Source organism: Podarcis liolepis, assembly GCF_965112155.1.
Source record: "Podarcis liolepis genome assembly, chromosome: 2".
NCBI classification, from domain to species: domain Eukaryota; kingdom Metazoa; phylum Chordata; class Lepidosauria; order Squamata; family Lacertidae; genus Podarcis; species Podarcis liolepis.
The window spans coordinates 71,639,670-71,664,404 of NC_139555.1; the positions used below are offsets into that span (position 1 = coordinate 71,639,670).

The 24,735-nt window shown below is 44.5% G+C and overlaps 1 protein-coding gene and 1 long non-coding RNA gene across 6 annotated transcripts in view; one reads left to right on the top strand and one right to left on the bottom strand.

Moving 5' to 3' along the window:
- Positions 1–24,735, top strand: part of BSN (bassoon presynaptic cytomatrix protein) — a 205,141-nt gene that overhangs the window by 60,538 nt on the left and 119,868 nt on the right. The gene's annotated exons all lie outside the window — the stretch shown is intronic.
- The window catches only part of LOC310700030, a 42,215-nt gene that overhangs the window by 688 nt on the left and 16,792 nt on the right, over positions 1–24,735 (bottom strand). Inside the window, exon 3 of one of the 2 annotated variants that reach the window (XR_014522374.1) lies at positions 14,385–14,461. The exons of the other annotated variant lie outside the window; for it this stretch is intronic. This is a non-coding gene — a long non-coding RNA (uncharacterized lncRNA). Of the gene's footprint in view, positions 1–14,384; positions 14,462–24,735 lie in introns of those variants that run through there. 2 annotated transcript variants of the gene reach the window in all.

Below are 24,735 nucleotides of genomic sequence, written 5' to 3' on the forward strand. Positions count from 1 at the left end.
GTGGATGGCACTGTAGTTCTCATTATCTGGACCTTTATCATTAGCGGAGATTATACAGATCTAATGGTAGACTATCACTAAGAATTGCTCCTTCCTGATCCACTTAGCATATATTGTTTAATCAGCCTGTCTGCCAGTTCAGGTTGATTCCATTCAAACAGATTTTTGCGTTTGCGCCCCTGTGCAGGTGTCACCTAGGCTTACAAAGGTCCTGATTTCCCATCAAAAACCAATGATTCATACCAGAGTTCAAAAGAATTAGTCATATAAAAAATGTAGAGAATGGACCTGCTTTATATCACCTACTGGAAAAATGCAGTGTAACAGTCAGGTTTGAAGTTATAATGAAAGGAAAAGTGGGATGGGTGGCGGGGAGACTGAAGCACAGTCTGTCCTACTTCCAGTTTTTGCATTTGGCTATTATGAATAATGCTTGTAAATTATATAAAGCACTCTGATAGCTCAGCAGTTGAGAGAGAAGCATGTTACATCCCCAGGCATCAAAAGAACAGACAGAAGAAAGGGGCGGGGAGAGAGGCATTAAAGTTTGAGTTCTTTTAATTTTTGCACATGTGCTTTTGAAAAATCAGTGTGTAACTCAAAGCTGCTGTCATAAGCAAGCAGCTGTACAGGGATTTATCCGACCCCTTCCTAATGCTTTCAATTCTTGAGCATGTCTATGCTAGGTGCATGAGGTGGGTGTATTTGTGTCTGTGTGACAGACGGATATTAACCGTTTTACAATTGTTTCTGAAGATGGAAGCAGCTATATGGGGAATCCCTTTTAAGAATGTTTGCCTTTTTCCCTTTGTCAAAGCACCTTCTGCTGTCGTGGAGAGGGGCACATTGGTCCCAGGAATGTAATTATTTAGTAATTCTTGGCCAAAGAGGATTAGCAGGTTAAGACAATTCCAGCAGGTAGTCCCACTTTCTGGGACATGTATGTGTTAGTTCTTTTGAGAACAAGGAAACTCAAGAAGGAAGAGAGAGGACTAGATATTTGCGGGCCCAGACACAGGAAGCAAGCAGCCCAGTGCAGGGCCATCTCAAGTAGAAATAAGACTCAGGACATCAGTCTTAGGTTGAAATAGGCTACAACTTTTATTGTTCACATATGTAAATAGGCTTTGGCAATGGCATTGGGTAAGCATCAGGTATCAAGCAGCCCACCTGTGGGTTGAGAAGAGGTTGGGACAACCCTGTATAGAGGGTCGCCTTATGACATACATCAAATCAAGATGAGCCCAACAGGGCCACCCCTTGGAAGGGTGCTATGGCCCATTGGGTGTGGACTTCCGGACAGACACCCCTTCCCAGACCCTTTTAACGATGTACATAATAAACTACAGATACAACCCAGTGTCTTATCCGCCATACAATTTCTTCCCATTCCCTTATAAAAGTGGGAATGTGGGGGGCGGGCGGTTTCTACCCTATCCCTGAAGAGGAGAACTCATGAGGTCAAGCACTGGGATGGAGGAATGGATAACCAGACCTTGACCCAGATATCCAGAGTTTCCATCCAGGGCCCTGTCTAAAATGTTTGGAGATGTTTACAGAAACGTACTCGCTATAGTGGGTGTACAGATCATACAAGATTTACAGGAACCAACCTGAAATGCTGTTAGAACTGAGCAAGCAGCATTCTGAGCAGTGAATTGTTAGTCTGGGCACTCCTCAAATATAGAACCAAATGAAAGATAGTAGATATATGCTGTGTGTGTGTGTGACAGTTGTTTCAAGTGGTGTTAATTGTCATTAAGAATCTAGCAGGAGTATTATAAAACCAAGAACTTAACTTAAACAAGCTTTCTTTCAGCTTTTAACTCTCTCTGACCGTCCTGCTCTCTCACTATACGTTTTATGCTGAGTCACTTCTGATCCCTTAACTTGTTCCTTCCCTCTATGACTGCTGTCTGAACACACTTACTTAGTTCCACATATATTGATACAATGGTGGAGGAGGAAACTTCAGAACTGCAGACCCTCCAGGTATTCCTATTTTCCAGGGACACCCCTGATATAGAGAAGCCATCCCGGTTTCTGATTTGATCCCATAAAGACCCACTTTTCCTTAGAATGTCCCTACAGTGGTACCCTGCAAGACGAACGCCTCGCGAGACGAAAAACTCGCAAAACGAAAGGTTCTTTCGTTTTCGAGTTGCCTCGCAATACGAATTTCCCTATGGGCTTGCTTCGCAAAATGAAGCTTGCCCCGGGGACAGCGGGTCTTCTCTTTTGAAGCAAGGGGCGGCAGGGAGAAGCGATCTTCTCCCCGCAGCCCCAGGTCCGGGGACAGCGGGAAGCGCTTCCCGCTGCCCCCGGACCTCTTTTGAAGCAAGGGGCTGCGGGGAGATCACTTCTCCCCACCGCCCCTTGCTTCAAAAGAGGTCCGGGGACAGCGGGAAGCGCTTCCCACTGCCCCCGGACCTCTTTTGAAGCAAGGGGCTGCGGGGAGATCGCTTCTCCCGGTGCTCCGAAGTGGGGCGGGGGGGCGGGAAGACCCGCCCCAGCCGCCCCGCTTCGGAACGCTGCTCCGAAGCGGGGGGGGGGGCGGGAACACCTGCCCCAGCCGCCCCGCTTCAGAACGCTGCTCCGAAGCGGGGCGGGGGGGCGGGAACACCTGCCCCAGCCGCCCCGCTTCGGAACGCTGCTCCGAAGCGGGGCGGGGGGGGCGGGAAGACCTGCCCCAGCCGCCCCGCTTCGGAACGCTGCTCCGAAGCGGGGCGGGGGGGAGACCTGCCCCAGCCGCCCCGCTTCGGAACGCTGCTCCGAAGCGGGGCGGGGGGGCGGGAAGACCTGCCCCAGCCGCCCCGCTTCGGAACGCTGCTCCGAAGCGGGGCGGGAAGACCTGCCCCAGCTGCCCCGCTTCGGAACGCTGCTCCGAAGCGGGGCGGGGGGCGGGAAGACCTGCCCCAGCCGCCCCGCTTCGGAACGCTGCTCCGAAGCGGGGGGCGGGAACACCTTCTGAAGGCGGGCGGGGAGCGAAAGTCTTTGTCCCCCCTGCCTGCCTTCCCAGGGGCTTTTAAATCGCCCCGGACAGCGGAGAAGTCCTCCACTGTCCCGGGGCGATTTTAAAATGCCGCCCGCCAGCATTTTAAGATCGCCCGGACAGCGGAGAAGTCCTCCGCTGTCCCGGGGTTTTTTAAAATGCTGGGGGTGGGAAGAAAAGCCCTTGTCCCCCCCCCCACTGTCCCCGGACCTGGTCTGAAGGCGGTTTCCCTAGGAACGCATTAATTGATTTTCAATGCATTCCTATGGGAAACCGTGCATCGCAAGACGAAAAACTCGCAAGACGAAGAGACTTGCGGAACGAATTAATTTCGTCTTGAGAGGCACCACTGTATTTTTATTGGAAAAATGTTGGAGGGTATGGAGTTAGCTGACCCCCAAGTCGTCTGAAGGCAATACGGTATAGGGAAGGGTTTTTTTTTAATTTTAATGCTTTATTATGTTTCTATATATGTTGGAAGCTGCCCAGAGTGGCTGGGGGAACCCAGTAAGATGTGTGGGTTATAAATAGTAAAATTGACATTATGTAATGTGAAGTCCCTATTTTCATCAGAGAAATGTTGGAGGGCATGGAACTGGTATGCTGAGATACAGAAAGAAGTCTGCTTTTCTTTGTGACATGCTGCCCCAAGAACTACTTCCCAGAAATCCTTTGTTCCTTTTAGCATTTCTTACATCAGGTTGAGCCAGCAGGGTGTGGCAGCATGAAGGATGGAAAAGTATCATGATAATGAGGGTTTTGAAATCTCAGTAATGTTGTGAGACTGAGTTAAGTAAGCCACTGTCTCAAAAATGCTTAGAAAAACTGTCATTAGACCCCAAGTATGTGGAATAGCAACTAAAGAACATTGTATTCTCTCTCTCTCTCTCTCTCTCTCTCTCTCTATATATATATATATATGAAACCAACATAAGAGACCAATTGTCTGATTTTTCAAAACAGGGCTTTTCGGGGGGCAGTAGGCGGGGGCTATTTTAATAAGCTTGTTCTGAGTCTAAAGAAATGGTGCTTGGGCATTCAAAAGGAGTAAAAAAGACAAAAAACAACAGCCAAAACACCACCCCATCTTCCCTTTCATCACTGTGCTTTACAGCTTTAAGCAGGCTTCCTCCCAACCTGGTTCTAACATGCAGGTGAATGGCGTTTTATGTGCTAATATCCACATATATACATTATTTTATTTGTATGCCGCCTTTCCACAGTTCAAACCATGCTCAAGGGAGGTTACAACATGAAAATATATGTAACTGCAACATAATAAAAATAGTCATAAATAACAAATAACACAAAAATACACAACCAAACTGAACAATTTCCATCTAAATCACAACAAGCTCTAAAATAAAGATATAATAAACCGAAAGCAGGCCAGGTGGGAAAAGGCCTGCAAGGCAGGGAGCAGGTTTTCCAGGACTCACAGCCAAGATGATGTGAATGTGAGTAAATACATGTGGGGCTGCCCCTTACAGGTTGCCTGTAGACAAACCTCCTTGGTCACTCTCTCCTGTCATATTCATATTACTGTGAATTTTCAACTTTGTCTCCTTGATAATTAAGATCATGAGATTGTTTAAAAAATTGCTTTTCTGGAGGCAAAATGAGAGGCAAAACAACATCCCTTGACCGTTTTGTTCATTTTCATCTTCATCCTGCGCGTAGCCATATAACCATGCAAACAGATCCAGGACCAGAGCAAGTTCAAGGGTTGTTAACGCTAGGATAAGTGATTATGGAAATAAACCGTTAAGAGTCAAATGGCTGCAAAATCTTTTACTAACCCCATTCCTGTGCCCCATCCCACTTAAAAGCCTATATAGTAAAAGAAGACTGAAGTATTTGCAAGATTACATATGAGCCACAGAGGCTGGATTAGAAGGAACAAACTATACTTAGCAACATGCTGCTACTAAACTATATACAAAATGGAACTAGTCAGATCTTCCCCTCCCTGCTGGTGTCATCCAGAATTGATTGCCTCCATAGAATCGTTTCTAAATCACTTTAGTTCCTGCTCTCATTACAAAGATAGTCAGTGGAGATAACCTAGTATGGATGGGGATATTGCATTATAGCTCTTCAGGTTCTAAACTTTGCACAAAGAAGGAGTTTCAAGAGAAAGGTGCCCAGTAAGGTCTTTGCCATGAGGAACTGCCCTAAATTCCAGATCTCACAACTGCTCTCCAGTGTTAGCTTCCTATAGCTTTTGTTTTATAATCTGATGTTTAAAATCTTACAATTTAGATGGATCCTTCTTAAATCCAGGGTGAATGTGATAAGGTATAGACTGAATATCATAAGGGCTCGACTAACTTCATTTTGAAATCAAACTTATAGGAACAGGAGAAACAAGAAAGCTGGCTTACTGTTCTCTGTCAGCTGCAAACACCACTCACAATCTCCAAACTTTGAAACAGGAAGTTTGTAACAACTGTTCAATGCCCATTGTTACTCTGTTTCCCAGGGCTTATGGTACTATCACTTTTGAGAGTTCTGGTGGGGCACAATACAAATTTCTGCTAGGAATGAGTTGTAGCAGTAGCGTCAAAGAGGCTTGTCATCTACATCTGTTGCACAAGATCATGCATTGTTCAGGGACGTAAATCTGACTATTTTTTAGTAGCTTCTGTTTGCTTCATACTGGCTGAGGATAGACTATGTTGCTGCGGAGAGCAGGACAAGATCCAGTGCTTCATACCTATCCCTCCTCCACTTTCTGACAAAGGCTGTTACAGGAGAGAAATGTGAATACTTTGCTTTTATTGTCCTTACAATGTCCCAATAACCTCTGAATCTTTGTCTGTGTTATCAGAACCTTACCAGTGTTTCCCTAGTGTGCAGTAATTTACTCACACTGTGCTGGCTTTATTTTATTGTTTTGAACCCAGCATTTGAATTTATCAGGTTCATTTAGAATTTCAGTTTCTGTTCTTAGTCCAAATGTTGCAGTTCCCCACAGTTTTGTAGAAACTAAAGTTCAATCCTGTTTATCGATTTTGAGTGGAATCAGACAAACAGAATGGCTGCTAACAAGCTGATTTCTGATAGTACTATGTTACTGGGAATTGCAGCTGCAGGTAGCTTTGTGCCTTACTGCATTTTGAATTCTGAAATAAGCTCAGTCAAAATCCTTGCATCTTTTCAGAGCTTTCTTTATGAAAGATGTATTTTTTCATTACCAAACATGTCCCTGTTGTGCAGAATTTTGAAGAATCTCTTCTTCCTGCGATTATGCAGACTGGCAATTTTACCCAGTTACTGTTTCAAGGGTCAAATGCAGAATGCTGCTAAGTCTATAAATGAATGGGTAACATAGATTGTAGCTCTGAGGGGATTATGGTGTTAAGGGATACTTATATTTGAAGCCAGACTAGAAATAGTATTTGATTTTTCCAGCATATCCTACAGTAAATATTAAACCAACAAAGATTCTTTGAAAGGCATCCTGAATCTGTGAGACTGATTTACGTGAGCTTTCTAACTAGGTTAATTGGTATTTAGTGGTGTGAATTTAATATAGGTTAGTTAGTCATTATTTAAGACTCTATATTGACTCAATTCTTAGAAACCATTCTTAACAGAGTGTGTGTCTGCTAGTAAGTTAGTATGTGTTACCAGCTCATATCAATAGAGAGTAGGTGAAATTTAAAATTTCACATACTTGAGGCTAGGCTTCTGCACCTTAAAAGCAAGGATTAATAGTGTCACTCCTGTGGCATCTACTTTATTTGTAGTGCCATGACTGAGTTCACAATCTTTTCCACACACAAAAGCACTCCTGATCTCCACCCCCCCAATCTTTCTTTGTTTCAGCATCCTAATTTAAGACTCCACCCCAAGGTGTTTTGTTTTTTCCTATCTTTAAATGATTAGGAGTCAGAAAATGCTGAGTGATCTACTACAGATCACCTGTTTACATTCTTTACAGTCTAGCCTTAACAACTGTGTGCTAAACCAAGTGAACTTTTCCAAATAGCGATGCACAGAACCAGTTAGATTTTGTTCTGTCATGCAGTTGTTAAAGGCAGTACCAGAAATTAAACTTGAGCAGTCCAACAAGACAGTGACACAGAAAGAGATGGTATGACGTAATTGATGTAAACTCAGGCACAGGTCCATTTGGGATTGACACAGCTCCCCACCCCACCACCCACTGCTTGGGCTTTGCTAAAGAAGGGATAGCCGGATTCTTCTGAAAGATTTCATTTCTACGTTGTTCCTCCCCTATCCTATAAGACAGGGGGCACGTATAGAATAATAATTAGGAACCCAAAGTGACAAGTATGTGTAATCAAATCCCAGCTGTCTTTTGGAAACCTGACAAAGGTAATATATATATGGTAATACTTTTTTAAAACCCAGGGGGTTACTTTCAGCTATCTCTTGTATGTGCTACAAAAGAGCAGAGAATCTGGGAAATAAGTGTAATTAATTGATAAAGGCTTTTGTTGGTTTTTGGAGACTTTGGCTGATGGAGAAAAGTTAATGTTCCATTTGATATGTCTTTCACTGAAAAATCAGTTTAGTCCCAGAAATATACGTGCCATAACATTTTCAGTGTTCAGAAATAACCATTTTGCTTTTCGCTTCCTTACCTTATTTGTTCCTGAAGTGATAACACTTTGTTTTTTAAATAACACATTCCTGCTTTATTTTTAATTTACTTAGGTCGCAAGCTGAAAGTACAGAGAAATTAGCAGCACTTGAAAAGAGCTGGATTTCTGAATTCAGTTGTCTGTGTTATATGCAGCTGGAGGCTTGGCTTCTATTTCAAAAGCTGTTTGTACTCCAGGCACAAACAGGTGGCAGGGGGTTATAAATAATTGGTAGCTGTCAGGGAACTGCCATCGGAAGGACAGGAGGTGCAAAGGCTCCCTGAGGTTGAAAGAGACGTAGCAGCTGAAGAGGGAACCAGTAGGGGGCGAGCAGGAACTTCCAGGGAAAGTGAGTCGGAGGGATGGCTCAGAGACGTTTCCAGCGAAAACAGTGGAGAGGTTTCAGGACCTCCTATAGGGACACCCACTCCTCGCCGGAAACTGTCACGCAGAGAGTCCAGAAGACGTGTTTCCGTGAAAGAGCTCTTATGTTGGAAACGTTTCCGAAAACAACCACTTTCGGATTCTACTAGCGATTGACGCAGCCATGCCGGAGGGGCTCCGTCACAGGCAGAGGTTTGAAAACCTGATCAAACTCTGAGGGACTTGCATTTTACGCACAAGCAGCTCATCATCCCATCACAGCAATCCGAAAGTGCCCCCACAATACGCAGATCTGAGCAACGTATTCAGCGAAAGGGAAGCAGACAAGCTGCCGCCGCATAGACCCTTTGACTGTCAAATCAACCTACTCCCTGGGGCTCAACTCCCAGTGGGCAAGCTGTACGCCATGTCTGACAGGGAGATGCAGGAGTTGAGGGAGTTCATTGACAAGAACCTGAAGCGAGGTTTCATCAGAGAGTCACGAGCGGTGGGGGGCAGCCCAGTGTTTTTTGTGGACAAAAAAAACACCGATAAGCCGAGATTGGTTGTGGACTTTAGGGCCCTCAATGCCGTGTCGGAACCCCTGGCTTTTCCGATGCCCCGAATTGATGACCTTTTGACCCGGGTGAGGAAGGGGAAAATTTTTACAAAGCTGGACCTGCGGGGGGCGTACAATCTGATACGCATAAGGAAGGGGGATGAATGGAAGACCACCATGTTCACCCCTTGGGGGGCCTTTGAATACCTCGTTATGCCCTTCGGTCTACAAGCAGGCTCGGCGTGCTTTCAAGCTTTTATGAACCACGTCCTGGGACCTTTGCTCTACAAGAATTGTGTGGCCTTTTTAGACGACGTGTTGGTGTATTCGGAGGATGAGGAGCAGCACGTGAAGGACGTTCGAGAAGTGTTGGGCAAGCTGCAAGCCAACCAGCTGTGGGTGAAACTGGAGAAGTGCCAGTTTCATACCAAGGAGGTGGAATTCCTGGGGTACCGCTTGTCAGACAAGGGATTGGCCATGGACCCAGGCAAGGTCCAAGCGGTACTGGAATGGAAGACACCGAAGACCAAGAAGGATGTGCAAAGATTCCTGGGGTTTGGGAACTTTTATAGGAAGTTCATCAAGAACTTTGCACATTTGACGGCGCCCATCACCGACTGCCTCAGCAGCAAGAAGAAATTTGTTTGGACGGCGGAGGCGGAGCGAGCATTTGAAGAACTAAAAAGGGCTTTCGCCTCGGAAGAACAACTTCTGCATGTGGACTTACGAAAACCCATGAGAGTGGAAACCGATGCGTCCGACCGGGCTATCGGAGCAGTACTTCTTCAACCCGGGAGGAGTACGTTGGAGTGGAGACCTTGTGCCTTCTTCTCGAGGAAGCTGAATAAATCCGAGAGGAACTACACGGTGTATGACAGGGAACTACTCGCCATCCACGAAGCGTTCCGGAGGTGGAGACATTTATTGATTGGGGCACAACACAAGGTGCAAGTGTGCACCGACCACAAGAATTTAGAGTATTGGAGAACAGCTCGAGTACTCAACCAACGACAAGTCAGATGGGCCCAGGAATTTTCCAAATTCCACTTTGAAATTTGTTATGTGCCAGGCCCAGAAAACGTCAGGGCGGATGCCCTCTCACGCAAACCAGAGTATTTGGAGGGGGAGGGGGCAATCGAAGAGAGACATGTCATCCCTGAGGACCGCTGGGTGTGTGGGGCGGTGATGGTGGGGCAACGTGAACTGGTACAGGAAACGGAAAATGATGAATATGCCCAGGATAAGCTCAGAGGTCTCAGGGGGGAGGGCGAGAGCCCCGGAGGTTTTGAGGAAAGAAATGGGGCATTGTATTACAAAGGGGCACTGTATATACCCGAAGGTGAATTGAGGGGAAGAATACTCAAGCAGTTGCACGATAGCCCCACGGCGGGACATTTTGGGAAACACAAGACCATGTGGTTGGTGACCCGGGAATTTTGGTGGCCCAAGGTGAGGGAAGATGTAAAGGAGTATGTAAGAGGGTGTGACCAATGTCAGCGAGCCAAAGGGGAAAGAAGGGCACCGGCAGGGTTATTAGAACCATTACCCACACCAGAACGGCCTTGGGAAGCGGTATCAATAGATTTTATGACGGATCTGCCGAAATCCAAGGGGAAAACAGCCATCATGGTAGTAGTAGACCTGTTAACTAAGATGTGCCACTTTGTGGCATGCTCACATGCAGTCACAGCGGAAGAAACAGCGAAGTTGTTTGTAGAACACATCTTTAGGGTGCACGGCGCCCCCTTGAGGGTGATCTCAGACCGCGGCAAACAATTTACTTCCAGGTTCTGGAGGAAGCTCATGAGCTTGCTGCATGTGGAAGTCAATTTTTCGACTGCCCGGCACCCAGAAACCAACGGGCAGGCGGAAAGAGCAAATGGCATACTCCAACAATATCTGAGGTGTTATGTCAATGACAGAGAGAACGATTGGGCCGAAAAGTTGGCGCTGGCAGAATTTGCCTACAATAATGCGGAGAATGTGTCCACAGGGATGAGCCCCTTTTTGGCTAATTACGGGTGTCACCCCAGGGCTTTTCCAGGGGAGGGAGGGGAGAGATGGAGCGTCCCAGCGGCCGAGCATTTTGTAGAAGAGATGGAAGCGATCCATCAGCAGCTCCAGCTCAACTTAGAAAGGGCCAAGGCACAATATAAGAAGCAGGCAGATAAGAACAGGAGGGAAGGTGAAACCATAAGGGTGGGCGATCAGGTGTGGCTGTCAACCCAAGGGTTGCCGTTCAAAGGGGGCTGTAAGAAATTGAGGCCCAAAAGATTGGGACCCTTCGAGGTCATTCAGCAGGTCAACCCAGTGGCTTTCAAACTCCGGTTACCCAACCACATGAAATTGCACCCAGTGTTCCACAGGTCGTTACTGTCACCATACAGGGGGGGGGCGTGCAGGGGAGCACGCCAGGGGACCAGCCTTGGAAGAAAGGGAACGCAGCAACCATGTAGCGGAAATTCTCGATTCCAGGTGGAAGGGAAATCAGGTAGAGTATTTGGTGGCGTGGGAAGGGGAACCGGAGTCGGAAAACACCTGGGTGACTGCAGGGGAGGTCAATGACGAGGTTTTAACAGAAACGTTCCACCGAAGATTCCCTAGGAAACCACAGCCGGTAGAAAGGTTTAGGAGGGAGTACTTTGGCACCACCGACGAGGAACAGGAAATGGAAGGATTCGCGGAGTCGGATTTGGAAGAGGGAATAGACTCCGATGACGAGGAGTATCGAGAGACGAGGGACAGTAGCAGGTGGAGGGAAGTGTTCGAAACTTCGGACGATGATGAAGGTTCTTTCAGGGGTTTTACTTCCTCCCAGCCCGGAGGGGAGGAGACGGGAGGGGGTGAAGGGGGCCCTGGAGGGGAGGTGGATGTCAGGGAACTGCCATCGGAAGGACAGGAGGTGCAAAGGCTCCCTGAGGTTGAAAGAGACGTAGCAGCTGAAGAGGGAACCAGTAGGGGGCGAGCAGGAACTTCCAGGGAAAGTGAGTCGGAGGGATGGCTCAGAGACGTTTCCAGCGAAAACAGTGGAGAGGTTTCAGGACCTCCTATAGGGACACCCACTCCTCGCCGGAAACTGTCACGCAGAGAGTCCAGAAGACGTGTTTCCGTGAAAGAGCTCTTATGTTGGAAACGTTTCCGAAAACAACCACTTTCGGATTCTACTAGCGATTGACGCAGCCATGCCGGAGGGGCTCCGTCACAGGCAGAGGTTTGAAAACCTGATCAAACTCTGAGGGACTTGCATTTTACGCACAAGCAGCTCATCATCCCATCACAGTAGCATAAGCCCAAGTCAATATCACAAAGTCTTTAATGACACATGTTCCTTGAATCTGGCCTTTGTCTGCATGATCCTTCAAATCCTGTTATGAATCTTCTGTAATTAACAGCTTTCAGTAACATGAGAATATTTTGGGCTTTCATGTCTGAGGTGAGGAAGATTGATGCTCACCATACATTTTACCTGATTTATTTAATTTATTTGCTTACTTACAGGGTTGATGAACTGCAATATAACAGACTCATTATGGAGGCTCACAATAACAATATTTAGAAATGTAAGAAACCACAAGAAGTCACACTGCAATGAGACATGGATATAAACATGGATTTAAAAATAGATGTTTCAAGACCAAATGCCTCAGACTGTTCTTTGTCCCTGCTTTTCTAAGGGCCAAACTAGTTCAGACGAGATATCATACATGCATTTAGCAACGGTGTGAATGGCTTTTCTAAAATAACCAGCAACTGCAGAGATGGCGTAATCTGGAACAAGACCCTGTTGTGGGTGGGTTTAGAGGACTTGGACCCCGTGGTGTTCCTGACCCTTTGCTTGCTATTTTCATTGGGAAAGAGCTTCCATGAGTGTAAATCAGCTTTCTTTTCAGTGCAAATAGCAGGTATAGTTCCACACTGGAGAGCAAAGGCTTAAAGTCACTTGCCAGGGTCCTGATAAGATTGCCCCCCACCACATTCCTGCAATTTACTTAAAAAATAAATATGCAGTTGCTAGTGACATCCAGTTAATATGTCATTCAATAGAACATGACATGAGTGCAAGTAATTACATTAAATTACCGATTTGCATTTTTCGAGCTATCCCCATTCTGGAATCCCTCACTGTAAGTGAGAAACAAAAGTTCAGCTATACATTTGTAACTGACCATCTAAATAGGCCTTCTGGATTTGAAACTGCCAATCTCAGTGGAGCACTACCTGAAAAAGTGAGGGTGGATGCTAAAACCTCATGCTGTATTTTCCTTGAGCTTTTTGACGAGACCAATTTAATTCCCCTCTTCCCTTGGCAGGTGGCAAAGTCTTTGAGTTCCCTTGGGAGCCATCTCCAGGACTGATTGTATGTCAATTCTATTTGTAGCATGATGTTTCCTTACAAGCACATCTTAGCACATCTTCCTGCTCTCCCCTATACTTTACATCTCCGAACTACTGCGTAGTTTTGTTTTCAGGGAGACACTATACCAAAACAGTTTCAGAAGCAGCACCTAAAGCAATGGTGCCCACAGGATCATTGTCAAAATATTTATTTGCTTGCTTAGAAAAAATATTTCTAAACTGCCCACTCATATAAAATATTAATGTGGCTATGACAATATATGCAGATACAAGGAAACACGAGATACCTTTCGAATAGTACAAAGTAATAAATGACTCACACATCTTGAGAAAATTTAAACAACTTAATTTTGGATTGAGGACTTAATTCCCCTCTTCCCTTGGCAGGTGGCAAAGTCTTTGAGCAGGACTCCACTCTAATTAAATATATTATGGTCTAATGTAAATAGATCTTTTTAGATGTAATTAAGAACCCGTTATTGTACACAAAAGTACACGTTTTTGAAAATGTGCTTACAAATACACCTCCTGCTGAAAGCTTCCATTCTAATCAGTCAGTCCACGATTCTCTCTCTCTTGCATCTGTCAGTGTTTGCATTTGCAGTCCCCTCTGCCTGCTACTCTCATGAAGTCAAGTTACTACCCTTTATCCTTACTCCCAGATCACTATCACTCTTGCACGTGCACACAAATCCCCTGCTCTATCAAATTAGGTAAATAGCTGGCATTTCATTAGCTGGAAGCAGCTCAACAAGCAGTGCAGGTATAAAGCAGCCATAGAAGTCCCACTGAGCAAGCTGAAAGCAAAGCCAGCCTAGGCTACATATCCTTCTCTCACCCCATGGTTTGCTACTAAATGCCGGTGTTCATTCATAGGTTTTGATAAATACGCGACTACATATAGCCAGTGGTGAGGGAATATTGCCAATGGCACTTTCTTCATTTATTCCATACATCAGGAGGTTGGTTATTCAAGGGAGCTGTAACTCTTCCTGTATCACACCAATACTACTGCTGGGCTGGCAATAAAATGCATCCATCTTTGGTATGAATTATTGTGGAACTTAAGCCAGTTATATTTCCCCCCTCTGCTAAGCTAAAGGTCTTTGCTTGTGAAGGAAGGCAATGTTGGCAGGAGTTGAACATTATTTCAAGTTGGACTCAAACGGGTCTGGACTCAACTCAAAACGGGATGAGGCTCTTTGAATGGGGGGGGGGGTGGAGAGCTTGCATCCAGAACCTCCCAGTATTGAGTATACAGTAGTACCTCTGGTTACGTACTTAATTCGTTCCAGAGGTCCGTTCTTAACCTGAAACTGTTCTTAACCTGAAGCACCACTTTATGAAGAATGCCAAACTGTACGTGACTCAGAGATTGTTAGTAAGTTTTTGCTCATGAAGAAGTCTTACAAAGAGAATGAAAAAAATACAATATTATATACCATTAAAATTAGACATGTAAAGAATAGGTAGCACAAAAGATACAAAATACGAGTGAGTTTTAGGAAAATGTATTTCAAGAGCTATTGTTGAATGTAAGAGCTTAGGGTCATTCACAAAAAGGGAAAGTCTGCATACCTGAAACAGAAGAAATAAAGGTAAAGGTAAAGGTACCCCTGCCCGTACAGGCCAGTCTTGCCAGACTCTAGGGTTGTGCGCTCATCTCACTCTATAGGCCGGGAGCCAGCGTTGTCCGCAGACACTTCCGGGTCACGTGGCCAGCGTGACAAGCTGCATCTGGCGAGCCAGCGCAGCACACGGAACGCCGTTTACCTTCCCGCTAGTAAGCGGTCCCTATTTGTCTACTTGCACCCGGGGGTGCTTTCGAACTGCTAAGTTGGCAGACGCTGGGACTGAACGACGGGAGCGCACCCCACCGCGGGGATTCGAACCGCCGACCATGCGGTCGGCAAGTCCTAGGCGCTGAGGTTTTACCCACAGCACCACCCGCGTCCCGTGAAACAGAAGAAATACTTTGTCACAATTCATTAATGGAACACAGTGCCAAATGAAGCTGCTGAGTCACAATTGAGAGAGAGTTGTAGAAAGATTTGGAAGAAACCAGCTGCAAAGCCCATTTAATACTATCAAATTCTATAGCATAAGAAAGCTATATTTTTCTGATAGAAGTTAGGTATATTGTTTTACCTTATACTAATGTATTTGGAATATTAGAAGAAATGAAGAACTGGCATTAGCTACATTTTCAGAAATGCAAATAAAAGGAAGATTGTCTAAATATAATCAAATTTTGCAGAATGAAAACAAACCCATAATGGTAAATGGGAAGACGATTTCAGAGTAATGGTAAAATTGTCTAATTTCTCTACATGTACACGACAACAGCAATATTTGAATAGGTTGTTGTCCTTCAAGTGCACAGGGAAAAATATACCCCATCCCCTACCTGATGCAAGTTTCTAAAAGACATGTCTTACTTACCTTGTCAATTATACCCTAAAGAGTATTGGAGGAAAGTTATTAAGATCATTTATAACAAGACATAATATCTCTTGTGACCCACTGGTTGTTATTTTTTATTGTTTAGACCCTGCTAACCAATACCAGAGGAATAGTGGCAAACAGAGGGATAGACAGAATCCTTCAATTTTTTAATTCAGCCTGATGATTGCCTGTTCCTGACCTCTATTATAAGATATTTAGCCTTTTCAAGTTAGAGTCATGATGAGTTAATATTAAATTTATTGAGTTCGGCAAGATTATTAGTTGAAAATCAGGAAAAGTCCCCCTCTCCTTCATTAGAAGACAGATTTCATAAAATTTGGTAGATAGCTGTAATGGCTAAATGTCCACTGTAGCAATTTGCAGAAAGGTAAACAAAATTATGATGCAATTTTATTAAAATGGAAATGTTATCTCTATTTCCCTGGAGCCCTGAGGGAACTGAATTAGAATACCTAAATATGTGTGCTCTGTATTCTGCTGTTTATGAGTATGCATAAATTACTATTTTTAAACAGCTGAGCACATTATTCAACATTTGGGTAGTGGGGGGGGTTCTTTGTTCCTCATCAAGGTGCTCCATGTATTGAATAACTGTAATTAACATTCATGCCCAGACCACTGAATTTATAAGTGAAAGCATCTAAGATAATCACTGTTCTTTCCTGTGGAGTTCTGCATTATCAAAATAGGAGGTCCCCTTCCTAGTACAAGGAAGCAGCCTTATGTGGAATTAGACCACTGCTTCTTCTAGCTCAGTAGGGATGGCTAACTGGTATGAAGGCCTAATTCAGCCCCGAAGCAATTTTTTCTGGTCTGCCATGATATCACTGATTTTAATGATGGAAACAAAAAGGAAGGAAAAATTGTGGGCACAGCACTGGGGTAGACAGAGCCCAGCACTCTGATGGGGTTGCAAACCACCCCTCCCCAGTCATCATGATGATCCTTTCATGAGTAGACTAGATGCAATAGCCCACCCTTCCCAATAAGGGGCATTTGTGCCTGAGTATATGTGAGAGTGTAGAGTGGCCAAACCCACTGCTGGCATGTAGCCCCCAGAAGTTTTGCGAAGGATGAAAGTGGCCCTTGAACCAAGAAAAGGATAGCCACCCTGGTCTACACATCTGGCAGTGGTTCTCTGGGGTTTCAGATAGGAAACTTCCCCAACCCTACCTGGAGATAGCAAGGACTGAAGCAGCACCTTTTGGAAGCAAACATGGGTTCTGCCACTAACTCCTCCCTACTGACATGACATTAATATTTCCCCCAGAAATTGAAATTATGGGAGGGGAGATATTTGAGAGTTAAGCAGGTGATTAATCTTGTCCTGGGTGAACATAGATTTGAGGTGTGGCAGCATAGTAAAAACTGGCAAATATTTATTATATTTCGCTTATGTTTTAATTACCATCACATCACAAAAACTAAAATTAGCCTACATTATTCTAGGTTTCTTGTAATTTTCCACAATTCTGTTGCTGAACTTGAATTCAACTTGTTCATCTTAAGCTGCATCTTGTTCTTATATTGGAATACTGATTAGTTAATTCACATAATCAAGCAGAAGGTAAATTCTGGCAAGACTGATACTATGGTTCTTTGGCTCCGACTATGATTTCACAGCATGCATGCGCCCATCAAGAGTCTTCAGTTGCAGGGTTATCTGAGGCTGTAATATGTATAGGCCTAGCCCTTTCTTGAAGATGAGCTTAGTATTTGACATAACTCATCAGAGTTGTTAGTCCGTGACATTAATCATCACTGTAATCTCTTAACAAAATTACATTGTAGTTGAAGTGTGTATTAATGTTTTAATTTCAGTTCAAACATCCAACCAATAATTAAATTGAATTTTTTTCAACTAGGAAATGAAAACAAACCTGTGACTAGTAATCACTGGGATGTTTTCTGTGTGTGTGTTGAATTATTTGGTTAGTGCAGTGAATATATATTGCTTTATTTGTTCTGTATTTCTGTATGTTCTGTATTTCTTAATCTTTGGAAGCAGCATAGTATCAACAGTATGTACTAGAGCAGATACAGAAACCTGAAATATTTGGTGGTCAGATGCTATAATTACTCAAAATAATATAATCACCAAATGGCACGATCAGTATTTGATGGTTTGGACCTATGAAGGAGCAGGCTGATGTAGTGCTGTAGAGGCTGTTTGCTTCTCAGGGGTCTTTTGAATGGAGTCGGTTGTCTCTACAAAGTGCTTGTAAAATCCATTTAGAAATGCTGCAGAGGCATCATGTGCAGCAGGAACTGCAGAACCAAGACAGTTACTGTGATTGCCTGAAGCAGATCAGAACGTGATGGAGAAAGTGGGACAGTGCAGCAGAGGAAGGCGTTTCATTTGTCATTATGGGTTCCCAGATTCCCTGGTATGTCCAATTCCCTGCATTGATAAGTGTTCTATTGGTTCCTGGTAAAGCTCTCTTGATCCATCTGAGGAGCATTGTTTTAGCGCCCCCCACCCTCCCCCCCACCCCCTTGCCTCACCCAGGTAGAAAGTGAATAGTGCACTTAGCAGCAGCTGCCTGCTTGTTTCTACCTGTGGTACCCTTGGTACCAGGGCAGTTTGGCTCTGCAAGACAATTTGTCTTCCTAGAGGAGCCAGCGAGTTCCTGATGGCAGATTCCCATGTCTGACTTTACTAGCTGCCCCACTGGGGTTTAAAAGGAGCATTGCCTTGGGCAGCGGGCCTGGCAACGGCCAAACCAAAAAGGGAAGACTCCCTTTAGTGTTGTTGCTGTGGGAACCACTAGGGCAGGCATGCCCAAAGTCCGTTTCAGGGGCCTGATCCAGCCCGCCGGTTGGTTTAATCTGCCCCCTGTGGCAGAGTTTATTTCCTAGGGTAAAATCCTAAAAAAAGGTCAACAACCTTGGTTGGCTCTTTGGTTGGCCCCCATGGCCCTTCACTTCATCAAATCTGGCCCTCTTTGAAAAAAGTTTGGACACCACTGCAGGCAAGGATGCTGCCCCCTGGTAGTTTGACTTGTTGATTGGGTTGCTTTCTAGGTGAGAGATAGGAACATCTGTGAGCGGCTGCATCATATGCCTAGCCCACCCTCTTAATCAGATTGGACTACTGTAGTGCCCTCTTTTTGGGGCTTCCCTTGGGATTAGTCTGAAAGCTGTAGCTGATGCAGAATGCTGTGGCCAGGTTGTTGAGTGCAACACCTGCATGTGCACATGTTACATCTGTTCTGAGGAAACTGCACTGACTGCCGATCTGCTATGGGCCATGCTCACAGTCTTGTTGTTAATATATAAAGCCATGAACAACTCGTGGCAAATTTATGAGAAAGACAGCCTGCCCCTGTATAGACTTGTGGAAATTCTACTCATGGTACTATACCGTATAGAATATCATAGGGCAGCAACCCCAAAATGGGCATTTTCCACTATTGCCTCTATACTATGAAATACTCTTCTGTCTGCCATACAAGAAGCAGCAAATGTGAGTTGCATCAAATGTCTTGTAGAGACAGACTTTTTTGCCCAGGTTTTCCCTGACCCATAGATTAGAACCTAATTTTCACTTGTTTGAATTCCTGTTTTTAATATGCTTTAGTACTATCATTTTACTGCCTTTTTGCTGTACTTTGGTTTCAGTGATAATGTTGTTTTCATGGTGTATACCACTTAGAGGTTTTAAAATACTAAGCGGTTTATAAATGCTTTTAACTAAATAAATAAATTGCTTGTGATAGTGATCAGTTGATAGTAAGCCATGACACAATAAAACACTTAAAGATCCCAATCATTTTGAATAATAGAGATTCATTAATAAATATCTTAGGTATGCTGTAGTACTCTGTTTATATCTAAAGTAGCCACTGTTAATGTAAAATGCTGTATCTCAAGTCACCTAAGGCTGGGAGTACATGTCCAATCACATTAGAAATAAGAAATGTATTTGGAAAAAAGTGCCTTGGGGCATATCAGGACATTCTTGACAAAATGTGCATTGTTAGCACTGTGGTAAGGTAAGGCTCAAGAACTGAAAGAATGTAGTCATTTTCTTGCAGTGAAATGCCTAAGGGACTCTCAAAGAAAACACTCTGAGTTGAACATGAATCCTTTACATCCCATAATATCTGACCCATCCCCAGGACACATAGGTTATGAACTATCTTTTAAGCAGCATCCATTACTTCCAAAAGGAAGAGTTTTTAAGGCAGTCATAATAGTGTTTTTCTCAATAAAGAAGGTACTATCCTGACAGGGAGAGACAAAAGCAAGGGGCTTTGCCTCAATATAAGAAGGTAAGTTGCTTATTATTATTTGGGGGGTGCCTGTTGTTATGATCTTCAAGTGCCCTGATGTTTTCTGCAGAACTTGTATTGAAGTTACTTCCTTTAAGGTGGGTGACGGGAGACTCAGATCTTCTCAGTTACATGTATGAAAGATTTGGTGGTTAAGATGTGTAAGAGAATGTTGATTATTCTGTTTCCTTTAACTTACAGGAAAGCTGTTAAAATAAAGAAGACTTTTCAAGAGGCTAGTTAACTTAGCCTGGCCTCTTATGGATTTTTCTTGCCAATGTCAAGAAAACTGACCTCATTCTGATTATAATTCTGTGTTTCATGCTAACGTCCAAAGCTTCATCTGTTTTCTGTTTCTTTTACCACTTTGCTGGACGCCTCTTAGGAAAGACCATGTTGACCTTATGCACTGTCAATTTACTCTCTCCTCCTTGTTAAACTAATCTACCCCTTGTCCCTTCTTTGCACAGTAGCCCTGCTGTTTCATTTGTAAGTATTTCAAGCTTTCACTTCTTTCTCCCACACAGTCCAATATCTTACACTTCTGCAAGATGCTTAGCAAGATCCAGTATAAGTTTACATCCATCTCCACATACCCTGCCCTTATCCTATGTCCTCTCTCCCTCTTCCCTCACCTTGCCCCCATCTCTGGGTCTAGAAAATTTTATATTCCACGTCCTATACCCTTTCCCCTTCCTTCCTTCCTTCCTTCACCATCGATTATCTCAGACTGGGGTACAATAAAACTCAGTTCAAAAGAGCCACAAATAAATTTCAGTAACAAAATAACAGTGAAAGCTGATAATGTACATCCTGTAAATACACCTGACAGTCTCGAAACCACAAAGTGACTTCACACTAAGCAACTAATATCCTGTGAAATTCTAAGAAAATTAAGACTTCTAAAGTTGGTGCCAACCATATATCTTGGGAAGGGTGTAGCACAACTGGAGTACCACAACAACCTCTGCATCTTTGCCATCTCCTACATCTTGAATTCACTTTTCTCCCTCTCTTTGTCCACCCACTTTATCACCTAATGGTAACCATTACACCACCAATTTCCTTAAACCTTGCATTGACTCTCCGTCGCTCCTCATGAAGGACAAGTTTCTATAGGCCATACTTTAAAAGCTTCCCACTCCCATCCACTGCCTCTTTGTACCATCTCTTTCTTATCTCATAATACTGCTTCTTGCTACCTCTCTCAGGATCTTTCATATTCCATCACACTTGCTTTTATATCTTCCTTCTACTCTGACCTTACTTTCTGTGATGTGTTTCCTGTGCCTGCTGGAACAACATCTCTTTCATCAAGCCTACTTCCCTTGACCTTAAATCATTTCCCAAGAACCACTTCTTCAATAGTGGCTCACTTGAATCACTCCTAACCTTCCACTACCAACCAATTCCCCTCATCCTACCCTGTCATCACTATTAAGCAATCTTGAATTCTCACTCCAACTCATCTCTTTCAAACGTAGATTTTGTACATCCTTTGGTCAGGGATTCTGCCACTTTTCTGTGCATCATTTGCCAACTGTATGGGTTCCAAACTATGCTTAGTGGCAGCAGCAGGGATAGTAGATAATCTTTGTTCATGTGTGACAATTTACTTCACTGTTTCTAAGCATGCCCTAATAGTTTAACTGGCAGTTGTGTGCCTTATTCAACAGCTTGCATAGAGTTTTAGTGTTCTCTGATGATATATGGGGAGGCATCTCTGGCATATTAACACTGCAGTGCAAATGGTAATTTCTCCATTGTTCACCAGGAATGACAATTTTTTGTAGATGGGGAACAGCCATAATTCTGGTATAACTGGCTGGATCAATTCATTTTGCCTCACTATATTAGCTCCTTGCTTTTCTGCTCCTCAGCTTTTGCCAAGTGGGAGTAGAGATCTGGATTAAGAGTCAGCTGGCTCTGCTTCATAATGGAAAATACAGAGTTTCTGTTTGTTGGCAAGAGAGACTGCTTAGGAGAATTGGCACGGTCTAAGACAAGATGGTTCTAAGGATCTTGTTTTTTCATTCTTGCATCCAACAGATGTCTTTATTAAATTTAATTTTGGCTGAAATAAAATTTATGTTTCTTCTCTGTTGTTGTCCTATCTTAAATAATTTATTGTGTTGTGGTATTATAGAATGACTTTTCAAATGCCAAATCTAAACCCAGAATGGGGGGGGGGGGCGGATTTTCAAGCTTCAATTAGGATTCTAGTCCTATTTTAGTTAAATTTGTTTAATATTTGAGAGGGGTAGAGTGTTGGGTCTGGATTTAGGAAGTCCCTGGTTGTCTTTCAGATTTTCTGAATGGCCTTGAGCAATTTATTGGTCTGGTTCTCACACAGCAATAAACCATGTTTTATCAAACTATGGTCCATTAGACCAGTGTTTCCCAACCGGTGTTCCACGGCACACGAGTGTGCCGTGAGACATCGGCTGGTGTGCCGCGAGATGCCTGGAGGGAGGCGGGCGAGTCGGGCGGCGAGAGGCGGGGCGGCGGCGGCGAGGAGAGGCCGCGCCTCCTGCTGCTGCCTGGCGCTCCTCCTCGCAGCCGGCAGCGCTGCCTGGGCGCCTCCGCGCGACTCTGCCTCGCTGGGTTTGGTCTCCCAGCAGAGACGGGTCACACGCGCCCCTCCCTCCCTCCCTCAGCCTGCGCGGAGGGAGAGCCAGAGAGAGGCATCGCTCCTGCGCTCCGAGGCGGATTGAGCGCAGCTGAGAGGAGCTGCCGAGGGAAAAAACTTTCACTTTTGTGCGTCCCTCCCGGCGTGACGCTGCGCGCTGACGTCACGGGGCGGGGCTTTAATGGTGGTGTGCCGCGAGATTTTTTTTCAGTAAACAGGTGTGCCGTTGCCCAAAAACGTTTGGGAAACACTGCATTAGACCATGGCTTGGCATTATGTGTAAATGCAGTCCAGCAGCCATTTTTAAACTATAGTTAGGGTTGCTTGTTAACGAAGGTTTACAGTTGGTTCATAAACCTTAGGTGTTATTAACCAGAGATTAGTGTTATGTGCAAACTTAAACCACCTCTTTAACAGTGGTTAAGGAGGCATCCTCAGCCTAAATCTATAGAACCACAAATGAATAGCAGCAAGAAATTCTAACTGCTCTCAAAGTTCAGCTGCCCTCTCTGCTGAGCACTGAATTTCTCTAGTGTATTGGTTTCTTACAGACTTGAGGTATGCTGAAAACTGGAGAACAGTCATAGTTGTATGTACTAAATGGAACAATAGTTGTGATATATTGAATGAATGTGCAGCAACAGCTACATTCATCGTCTTTGGCACAAGGGATGTTTTTGCACTCAGCCGAGGGAACCCATTTGCTTAACAACAGAATGAGAAACTTCCAGGGTCAGCAAGGTATCTACATACAATGTTAGGAAATAGCATCTTTATGACATCTCTAAAGCTGAGAGAACAAAATGAAACAGTAAATAGAAGAGTTTAGTAGATGGAGTAGGAACGCAGAGTACATGAGGTGACAGGTGCAATAATATAGGTAGACAGCTGAAATCTGAAAACTGTAATGGTCTGACAATATGTGCAGGAAGAAGGGCAAGAGGAGAGTCTGCTTCTCTACTTCCCTGGTTTTTGTTAAAATCTACTGGAATGGAAAAGTGTCTTTAAATAGAATCAGTGAAAAAAAGGCATTAGGATCTACCTGCAGATAGATCTTGCCAGGATAGTAAAATGATAGCACTTGTCTACATAGTAAACTGAAATGTTTGCCCTTTCTCTGTATGTATATAACCTTGAGATCTCTGGAGGAAAGGCAGGGTATAAATGTAATACATAAGGCAACTGCAGAATCTTGCAATATTGAAAACAAGCAGAAAGTCTGCGTACTGTCATTGGTGGTATGTAGCAGTTGTGGAATGGCCACAGCTGGAAGGGCGATCCATCAGGTCCTCCATCAGCCACAGGAGCAGCTAGAACTCACCCACAAGTCAGTTGCAAGCAAGGTGACTGACTTCGCTCAGGTCCACCACTACATAACTTTTAAAAGATGGCTGTGCCTGCTCTCAGCAGCGCATTTGTTGATGGACTTCCTACCTCCCCCTGCCCTTAACTTATCGTTGGCCCTGATTGAAGGTGAGCAAGCAGGGCATGCTTAGAGCTTGTGGTGGATTTATTTGGGCACCATATTCAGAACCAGGGAGGAATTTGCCTGCAGACAAATTGGGCTTGTTGGGGGCGGGGGAGAGATTTCATTTCTCATAGCAACTGTCACAACTTGTGGGCAGTTAATGCATTGGGTTGGATTCCTAGACTAAGCGGAGGGGGTGGCCGGAGCTCTAATCCCCTCCCCACTCCTAGGGATTAGGGTACCCAATTAAAGGGGTCCAAGTGGGGCCGTTGTTGTTTAGTCGTCTAGTCGTTCCCGACTCTTCGTGACCCCATGGACCAGAGCACGCCAGGCACTCCTGTCTTCCACTGCCTCCCACAGTTTGGTCAAACTCATGCTGGTAGCTTCGAGAACACTATCCAACCATCTCATCCTCTGTCGTCCCCTTCTCCTTGTGCCCTCCATCTTTCCCAACATCAGGGTCTTTTCCAGGAAATCTTCTCTTCTCATGAGGTGGCCAAAGTATTGGAGCCTCAGCTTCAGGATCTGTTCTTCCAGTGAGCACTCAGGGCTGATTTCCTTAAGAATGTAGAGGTTTGATCTTGCAGTCCATGGGACTCTCAAAAGCCTCCTCCAGCACCATAATTCAAAAGCATCAATTCTTTGGCGATCAGCCTTCTTTATGGTCCACCAAGTGGGGCTGCTTATGTCCAAATGCCAAGACAGGAGATAGTGGCCCATAGAGCACCTGCAAATGGCATCCTGTAGGGATCGCTTGGATTTGATGTGTGTCATAGGGCAACCAGCACCTGTTTGATTCAGAATACAAACCTTAATGCCTGAGCCAAAGCCCACTGACATCTAGAATCAATAAAGTTGTGGCCTATTAGATCCCAAGTTGCTAGTCCTGTCATTATTACCACTACCCTGGTTCTACCTTGACAGCCAAAGGCTTGCTTCTCCTGGGCCCATAAATAGTCTTGCAAGTTCACTTTTAATGGCACCCACTTTCATTTTCATGCTCAATTTCATTTTT